Below are 10,094 nucleotides of genomic sequence, written 5' to 3' on the forward strand. Positions count from 1 at the left end.
ATTATTATATATATTATGCATTATATTATATTATATTATATTATATTATATTATATTAGCATGACCATGCCGCAGTATTTGCCCGCGTCCACCTCTTGTTTTATGTGGTCGTTCAAATAGAGAAGGCATGTGTCAGTGGAGTGGGATGTTCTGAAGCCAGATTGGAATTCGTAGATTAGATTTTTTTCCGCTAGGTACTTTTCGACCTGTATGTAGACTATTTTTTCCATGACTTTCGAGATGGAGGTAAGAATAGAAACAGGGCGGTAGTTGCCTGGGTCTAATTTGCTGCCCTTTTTGTGCAGGGGGGTCACTCTCGCAATTTTGAAGTCCTTGGGGACGTGTCCCTGTTTTATGGAGAGGCTTATTATGTGGGTGATGGCGGCTGCTGAGTCTCTGAGGAATTTGGAGGGGATGTTGTCATGGCCAGTGGCCTTGTTAGGTTGCAGGGCGCTCAGTTTTTTGAGTACCTCATCTGTTGTTACCATTTCAAGTTTGAAGTCGTCTTTGCGGACCCCTAGGTTTTTGTAGTATGCTACTATGTGTTCTACCCCAAAATGCCCTGATTGGGAGCGTAGTTTATTAACCAGTGTTGTGGCTATGTTTGTAAAGAATATGTTTAGGTATTTGGCCATATCCAGTTTGTCTGTGATGAGAGTGTTTTCTGTCTTTATGTTTGTAAATCTGGTTTTTAGTTTTTTGCTGCAGCCTAGTTGGTTGTTGAGTAAATTCCAAAGTTTGCAGGGTTTGTTTTTGTTTTCCTCCGTTTTGTCATTGATCATGGTGTTTACGTCATTTCTTAGTCTGTTTCTTTAAATTTGTTGTTCAACCACGTACATTACATGCAAGTACTGAAGGTTTATGAGTAGCCAGTCCTTATTCAATAGTTATAAGTATTATTGCTTTTACTAGTCATATTTTTATTTGTAACTACTATAGTAGACTAGTAACAATTTCTACTACTTTCCCTTACAAATAAATTATGGAAAAAATACCATATTACTGTATGGTTGACATTTGATTATATCCATGGCATAAGTACGAGAGTGGTAGCATGGTGTTGCATACATTTGACCATGGCAGTATCATGGTAAACGAATTATACAATGGCCAAGATAAAACCACGGTATTACCACGAAACGACCATGATACTCTTTTTTTGTAAGGGTTGCCACAATAATTTTGGGCTACACAATTTAGATATTAATTAACTTACATGATCTACCTTTTAATGAATATTAGTATCTATTCCAGTTTTAAACTCGTCATTAATAGGGACTAGTAATAGGAAATTACTCTTGTGTGGCAAAATTATAAATTACTGCATTTATAGTGCTTTCATCCGAAGCACTTTACAACCGTACGTATGCCTCTCATTCGCACACCATGAATTGAAAATGGGGGACCCTGATGTATTGATTGATTGATTGATTGAAAACTTTATTAACAGATTGCAGAATGGGTACAGTACAGTACAGCTCAATACATACAATTGTTAAGGGGATGCAGACCAGAGAAAGACTTTCGTCTTGTTTACATCAGGGTCCCCCATTTTCAATTCATCGTAACATATATGACATACATGACATACAGATAGACAGTACTGCTACATCTATACATTTATGACATACCAGATTTGCAAATACAGTACTGTTTGTGATACAAAAAGAGTCCAGAAAAAAGAGTATATACATTTGATGTAGAAACTGTACATTGGATTGGGTAGGTGGGGGGGACTGTACATTGGAGGTGGTTGGGGGGGGGGGGGGTAGGAGTGGGGGGAGGTTGGGTAGGAGGGGTGGGTGGGGGACACTGTACAACTGTACATTGGAATATTGACAAGACCATACTTGGTAATTTACTGTACATTGGGGGGGGGTTGTGTTCGGACATTTACAGGGGCCAGTTTCGAGTTGCAGTCTCCCTTAGGTGTTTTTTGAGAGTGTTTTTGAAAGTGGGTAGTGATTCACATTCCTTTACAGCTTTGGGTAGGGCGTTCCACATTGATGTGGCATAATTGCGAAACGTGTTTAGTCCCTTGTTTGAGCCGAATCTGGGTTTAACATGATTTGTGGAGCTCCCTCTGGTGTTGTGATCGTGGTATTCACTGACCTTTGGGAAGTATTTTGACATGTACATGGGTACCTTGGTTGTGTAGTGTATCTTGTAGACCAGGCCCATTGCAAGTTGCTGTACTCTGTCGTCTACTCTAAGCCATCCTAGGTTGTCAAAGTGGGCAGGGGTGAGGTGGGTTCTAGGAGTAAGGTCAAGCAGTAGTCTGACCAGTTTGTTTTGAGATGTTTGTAATTTTGTTTTTAGCGCCTTTGAGGTGCTTTGGTACCATGAGGTGCAAGCATAGTCGTAGTACCCTTGAATGAGTGCTCCTGCCAGAGTCTTCAGGGTATTCTTGTTTACCAGTGGGGAGATCCGGTACAAGAATCGAGTTCGTTGGTTGACTTTTTTTTATTACATTGGATGCCATTTTGTCACATGTAAACAAGACAAACGTCTTTCTCTGGTCTGCATCCCCTTAACAATTGTGTGTATTGAGCTGTACTGTTGTACCCATTCTGCAATCTGTTAAATAAAGTTTTCATTCATTCATTCACTCATCGGCCGCAAGGGTGTGTCTTGCTCAAGGACACGCTGTCGGGAGGAGCCCAAATCGACGCAACCTGGAACCTTCCGATTACTGAGCCACTATATTATTTGTTGTTAATAGTTCTATTCTAAGTGTTCCTGCCCATTTATAATTTCGCTAAATTTCAAGCGTGATTCAGAATCTCTTGATGAGTAAATGACACTAGGATAAAAGCAACGTTTCCGCCGTTTGCACTTGAACACAACTTGTTTCAAGCTGTGACACAAAATATTGCATAGGGTTAAAATAAGTGAATTATAACAAATATTTGAAATGTATACTAGTGTATTTGTAAACACAGTAAGTAATATTAAACAGATTTTGTCTCGTGAGTAACTAAATGCAATGGGGGACTGAATGATACATTGCAATATACCGCCACCATACGGCGTCAATTGGTATGTTTTGAAAGTTAATAAATGGGTGGCGCTTATAACCACGTGATCCGTTTGCACCCAATGACGGGCTTCAAAATATAAGAACTGGTTCAAACCGGTTTCGATCTTATATTTCAATATATAAACTATTAGCCTACAACATTCGCTTGTATTACACATTCGCCATTGTACGTGCCGATCGTATAGTGGTCTTATAGCCTCTTGTGGAAACTCCCATTTACCGTTAAAAAAATATATATTTTCCCGTTCCTTCCCAACCAACAAGATGCCCCTCAAAAGAAAGGTAAGCATGCTTATTTTGACGGAATGCAACGTTTTTGTTAAGGAATAACTGGGCTTTACGTTTGATTTGATTGCTGCATCCGAAGAACGTCATCATCCCTAGTTATGGCGGTCAAACAGTGAAGACCTATTTTTTCATATTATCATGCATCGATCATTAACATTACGCTTTCACAATATGGCAAATAAAAATGCCGTTTTAACGACAAATACACGACTAATCTGTGGTTAATATTCGGTTCCTGCAAACAGCGCGCGCGAATACTACTACCTCGAGCTCACCCGGGCTGCACTCTATTCTAAATGCTCGCGCTCTGACATGACACCGCCGTGTTGTGCTGTATCTGCGAGGACTGGAATTATTTTAAGATTATGAGGAATGACGATATTTGAAATGTACATATTACTTTGAAATCCTTCCACCATGTTGTAGTGGTATGGCCTTTTTCTTTTGGGTGCGTGTAGTCAGTCACCCAGGAGTCAAATAAGTTCACGCTCAGCCTCTAAAGTTGAGGAGGAAATGTGGAGGAGGGGAATATGGTCGATTTAGTATCGAATTGAATAAGAACCAATACGTTAGGTACTTCAAAATAGGCAATATTTTGAGAATTTTCTATTCATACATGGATATCTGCTGCGTATCACAGTTTAAGTATTACAAATGTACGTTTTATTTATTTTTGGTTTAAAAAAAAAAAAACAAAAAAAAAAAAACATTTAAAAAGGAAGAAGAAGTATACCCATTACATCTAATCTCGATTTTATTCTAACTGAATTGACAAAACGGCAGTTGATTCGCCAGAATAGTTCCATATGTTGTGGAGACAGATTAGCAACATTGTAATCTTATCATCTTGGCAGCTGTCGGGCGCGTACTGATGCAAAACAAAGGAAGTGTCAGCGCGCCCAGACAGTCATTGTGACAAACCAACCCAGATTTGAATTCGAATATGCGCGGGAAAAATCAAGAAGTAGCCTGACACAAAAAAAAAGAAAAATACAAAGCAGGGGTGTGCATATCGGAATCGTTTTTTCTGTTGTTTAGTCAACCTATTCAACACTATACACATGCAACACAACATCTCTGATTACAACAAGAAAGACTTGATTTTATACATATATTCCTCAATTATTATCATTTTAAAGGAAATGTCTATGTAGAAATGTCATTATTTTAATCATGTGAACATTAACAGTTTTTTCTCTTTCTTTTTTTCTTGTTTTTAGCAGTCAGAACCCGTGAAGGTTTGTATTTTCCATTGTAATAGATGTGAGCATGATCATGAGTTAGGACCATCTGTTAGAAATAGAATAATTAGGTCAATTAGAAATCAAAGATCATGTCAAATAACTGCTCTTTCTGTCTTTTTAGGCTACCAGGAAGTCTGCTAGGATTGAACAGGTAAGCTTGAAATGGAAAATGAATAGGCTACTTCAAAGTTAAAACTTTATAGTCTTTTGTTTTTATTCATTCCACTGTGTAATTATCTAAACCAGTTGTAATACTTGGCTGTACCAAGGTAATACCCAGGTTTCAGATAATAGCCGTGTTCAGTCACTTAAGGGCCTGGATGTTGTATATGCTTATGCAAAAGGTCCCAGAGTCGATAAGCTGAATATAATATCTTCTTGAGCTGTAAGGAACATTTAGATAATTGCTAGATGATCAATTAGGACAAAATTAGTTTTGACCAGGGCCAGTGGAAATAACTTGGGGGCCCAGTTGATTGTTGGCATATTATGGGGGGGGGGGTGGATCCAGAAAAAGCAGACTGCATAATGAAAACAACCTTTAATCATGGCTTTGTTCTTCTTTTGTAGATTCTAGTTAATGCTCCAGTGGCGCAAACTAAGGCCAAGAAACCTGCAGCAAAAGTATGTGACGGCTTGATGACACTATCTGATTGTAACAGCATGCTTTATATGTCTCACATGTGAAAATGCATTTGTGGTCTTGAGCATAGCTAAAGTCTAGTTCACCCTATGGTAGTTCCAGCTCACAAGGTAAAGTCTTTGACAGACAATCTTTGAATGCTTTGGTCCCCTTAATGTAGTGATTTCTGCAGCATGTTATGAATCGCATATTAATATATTGATGGATGGAAACCGATGAAGCATTAGTAATCATGTGTCATGTTCTCCTTTTAGAAGGCAGCTAAAGCAAAGAAGGTCAAAGCACCTGAAAAGGTGAATAATGAAAAAGACGAGGTATGTTTCCACTCAAAACAGCAGGATTTTGAACTTGATGTTTTGGACCGATCTTTAAATTTCTGCGGCATCAACGCGATGCTGCGTTAATGTTTATAAGAAGCTGATCTTAGATAAGGTGGTGTTAAAGCTGTTACCTTTTGTAATATAGTAAAGTAGAGAAGAAAAGAAAAGCTGTATATTATGGCATCACACCGGGAGTAGGCAATGTAGCACTTGTCATGTGGTTGAGCAATGCAAGTAACATCGCTCCTCTCCCCACAGGCGCCACAGGTTGAGGCCACTGAAGATGCCGAATGAATAACGATTGGAGTTTTGCTCATTCTGTGTACTTGGTGATTGTACAGTTTTAAATAAGTATTTTTTACCAAGTTTTATATTGCAAATGTCATTTATAGTTAATTTTGGCTTTCACTTGATGCAATGAAGCTGTTCCAATGGGAGGGGGGTGGGGGAGGGGTTGTCACGTTCATATCCATTGTTATGCCATTTTGAGATGAGTACCGTCCATATCGTTTTATTTAAAGTAACATTTTTACCTTGTCTAATCTTTTTTTTTCACTGCTGAAAAACATGTTCCTACATTTTGGATTGATTTTAAGACCCAAACATCATAAGGCAGCTACTGTAAATTTTGTTACTCAAAAGCTTTAGGAGGAATAGGAGTTTTGCCACTATCTCCTTTACTTATAATTCTGTACAAGAAATAAATTAATTGCTCACCAAATATTCTGAAACACTGTATTTTGACTAAATGAAATCTAGTCAATAAAATACCACACAATATACTGTAAAGAGCGTGTATTTGGTCAACACTTAAATCCAACCCAACAAAATATGACGTGAACTTCATGATGTAATGGAAATGTTTGTTTTTTATTAAATTATGTTCTGTAACGGTGAAAGGAAGTTTTTTCTGACTCTTATGAGGTTAAATGTTTTAAATGTTATTGAATAAAATGATCCAAAATGTCAGTTTGTGTTCTTTTTAGGTTTTTGTAGTTTCTTAATTAAAAATAAATCTTTATTTCAGTGTATAACTATTCCATAATCTGAAGCTTCTGATAAACGTTTTGTAGTTAATGGAGCTGCAATAGTTATTAAAACGCGAATCCAAAGCTACTGAGGGACCTTAAACCAGTACCTTTTCAAACTTGTTTTAATTCTGTGTTTCTTGCAAGCAAGGCCAAGACTAGGTCCCCTTGATACACAGGGTGGCCTCCATGACACTTAAGCACAGTTTTATGGAGCCTGAGGATGTCTGTAACACTTTGCTTTCTGCATAACTACACAAAAACTCCATGGTACACGTCAGATTTTTCTGTTTCCTATGTCTACCAATAAATGCTAGTTTATTAAGTAGCCTACAATTTTTATATTGTTTCTTTGTAAAGAGGAGTGTGTCCTACCAGGTACAACTATAACAGTGCCCTGGGACAGTTGTAACACTGATTTAGTGCTTACAACCAGATATTAACCAAAGATTTTGCGTAAAATCAAACATTCATGAAATACAGGTATATTCGACCAATTTAGCAGTGGCCACAGATTCCTTTTGAAAGTAACTGCAGTGTTTTTACTTGATAGCGAGTATGTGATTATTCAATCTTCCAAAGTTCAATAAGTTATTCATCAATGATAAAAGTATCATGTCTGGCAACTTAATTATGACATGCATGTTTTCGAGAATAGTTATTTCTTGTTTTTTCTTTGAACAATTTGAAAACTATTTGAATTTCTTTCAACAATAAATTACATACCTGGGTTCCATCCTGTGACTAAATGGCATCCAATGTAATCAAAAAAGTAAACCAACAAACTAGATTATTGTACCGGATCTCCTCTCTGGTAAACAAGAATACCCTGAAGACTAGCAGGAGCACTCATTCAAGGGTACTACGACTATGCTTGCACCTCGTGGTACCAAAGGCGCTAAAAACTAAATTACAAACCACAAAACAAACTGGTGAGACTACTGCTTGACCTTACTACTAGAACCCACCTTACCCCTGCCCACTTTGAAAACCTAGGATGGCTTAGAGTAGACGACAGAGTACAGCAACTTGAAATGGGCCTGGTCTACAAGATACACTACACGACCAAGGTACCCATGTACATGTCAAAATACTTCCCAAAGGTCAGTGAATACCACGGACACAACACCAGAGGGAGCTCCACAAATCATGTTAAACCCAGTTTCGGCTCAAACAAGGGACTAAACATGTTTCGCAATTATGCAACACCAATGTGGAACGCCCTACCCACAGCTGTAAAGGAATGTGAATCACTACCCACCTTCAAAACCTATCTAAAAGAGCACCTACGGGAGACTGCAATCCGAAACTGGCCCCTGTAAATGTCCAATCCCAACCCCCTCCAATGTACAGTTCTCCCCAACCACCTCCAATGTACAGTTCCCCAACCTCCTCCAATGTACAGTTTCTTCCCCCTCAAATGTATATACTCTCTTTCTTAGACTATTTTTGTATCACAAACAGTACTCTATTTGTAGATCTGGTATGTCATAAATGTCTAGATGTAGCAGTACTGTCTATCTGTATGTCATATATGTTATGATGAATTGATAATGGGGGACCCTGATGTAAACAAGACGAAAGTCTTTCTCTGGTCTGCATCCCCTTAACAATTGTGTGTGTTGAGCTGTACTGTATTGTACCCATTCTTCAATCTGTTAATTAAATTTTCAATCAATCAACGTTTTTTGTCACATTTACCTAGGGTGCCAATACTTCTCAAAGGCACTGTGTATACCCATATATTTATTTTTCCAAAATACAGGTTGTCTCCAGCGTTTACAAATATCTCACATATAATCAAAGCTTTTGTAGATATAAAACGCAGAACATTTCAGGTTCAACTATCTAGTGTCTATTCGGTTCATTCAGTACCTTATTTCGTTTTTTCATAGATGGGGCTAACCTTTTGTTTACGTGTCAAATAAGGATTGGGCCTTTAAAGGGGGAACCCACCCTAAAACAGTTCATGTTCTAATAATACTACAGTTCTGTCTAGATTTGTAAACGTAAATAAATCTCTCCATAGATAGAAACACTTGAAGATGGAGCTACCCTGACTTCTTGAGATTCGACAACGATAAGAACATTTTATGGGTCAAAAGTCAAAACAATAAAATCAAGCTAATTTGAATGAAAATACATGAATATTCTATGACAGTCCAGTCAGTGAAATAATAGAAGTCTGTGTTTTTGTTATTTGTTATTCACCACACACATGAGTGCATGCTTACCAACTGTCCGTCTGCAACACTACTATCACCGACATCTAAGAAGGGAGATCCCCCCTTGAACGGCCCTTCTAAGGTTTCTCTCCTCCACATTGCCTGTGGAGCTTTTTTTCCCTATTGTTAGGTTTTAGTGAGTTTTTCCTTACCTTCGCGTGGGGTATGTCTGGGAGTGCTTGCATTCTTTCATTTATTTGCATTCATCTAAAAAAATGTTGGACCCTATGGTGTTCTTGTTCTGTTCTTGACTTATTGTTATGTTGTCTTCTTGACTTGTTTAAAGAAGACCTGTACGGCCCATGGGGACATTAACGTGTGTTGTCGGGCCCTATAAATAAATTTGATTTGATTTGATTTGATTTATTAGCATGGAGTTCTCTAGCATCAACATTTGGGAGAGAATCGTTCATGTTCACAAATATTGATTGAATTGTCCAAAATGCTACAAGCAACATGATATAAAGTCTTTTAGTTTTTCTTTCTTTACTTCATAATTTTTTTTTCATATTGTGGACCCCTCAATAGACATTTGCCCAAGGATCCCTGAATGGATAGACATATAGCTATGGACCCCACAATTTTTTTAAAGTGTTGATTAGATTTTGCAAACACGTGTCTACGTGTAACCATGACAACTCTTGAGTCGAGCTGCCTATTGGCTTACGTTCATTCAGACCACAACCAATCACAATTGTCTGACCTTTCTCTCGGCTTCCAATCGTGATATTTAAATAACGTAGGTAGTAATGGACAGTTCTTTGTATTTTCACTGTCTATAATAATATAGGCCAATAAGAACAACAATAATAATTATTATTATACAAATGTATGATCTTGGGCTGACATGTACAGTAAATGACCAAGTATGGTTTTGTCAATATTCCATTGTACAGTTTTGCTTGTACAGTTGTACAGTGTTCCCCACCCCTCCTACCCAACCCCCCCCCCCCCCACCCCAACCACCTCCAATGTACAGCCCCCACCCAACCGAACCCCACCTACCCAACCTCCTCCAATGTACAGTTTTTACATAAAATGTATATACTCTCTTTTCTGGACTCTTTTTGTATCACAAACAGTACTGTATTTGCAAATCTGGTATGTCATAAATGTATAGATGTAGCAGTACTGTCTATCTGTATGTCATGTATGTCATATATGTCCTGATGAATTGAAAATGCGGGACCCTGATGTAAACAAGACGAAAGTCTTTCTCTGGTCTGCATCCCCTTAACAATTGTGTGTATTGAGCTGTACTGTATTGTACCCATTCTGCAATCTGTTAATAAAGTTTTCAATCAAT

The 10,094-nt window shown here is 38.0% G+C and overlaps 1 long non-coding RNA gene across 2 annotated transcripts; it reads left to right on the forward strand.

Annotated features, from left to right (window-relative positions):
- Positions 1–3,152: 3,152 nt before the first annotated feature.
- On the forward strand, positions 3,153–6,504 carry LOC311245963. 2 transcript variants are annotated; one of them, XR_014620768.1, is made up of 6 exons: positions 3,153–3,322; positions 4,549–4,566; positions 4,694–4,723; positions 5,143–5,196; positions 5,470–5,529; positions 5,794–6,504. It is a non-coding gene; the product is annotated as an uncharacterized lncRNA (long non-coding RNA). The 2 variants fall into 2 exon arrangements; XR_014620769.1 differs by having other exon boundaries at positions 4,552–4,566.
- Positions 6,505–10,094: the final 3,590 nt, after the last annotated feature.

This window comes from Notolepis coatsorum (genome assembly GCF_963971535.1).
Source record: "Notolepis coatsorum genome assembly, chromosome: 19".
Taxonomy (NCBI): domain Eukaryota; kingdom Metazoa; phylum Chordata; class Actinopteri; order Aulopiformes; family Paralepididae; genus Notolepis; species Notolepis coatsorum.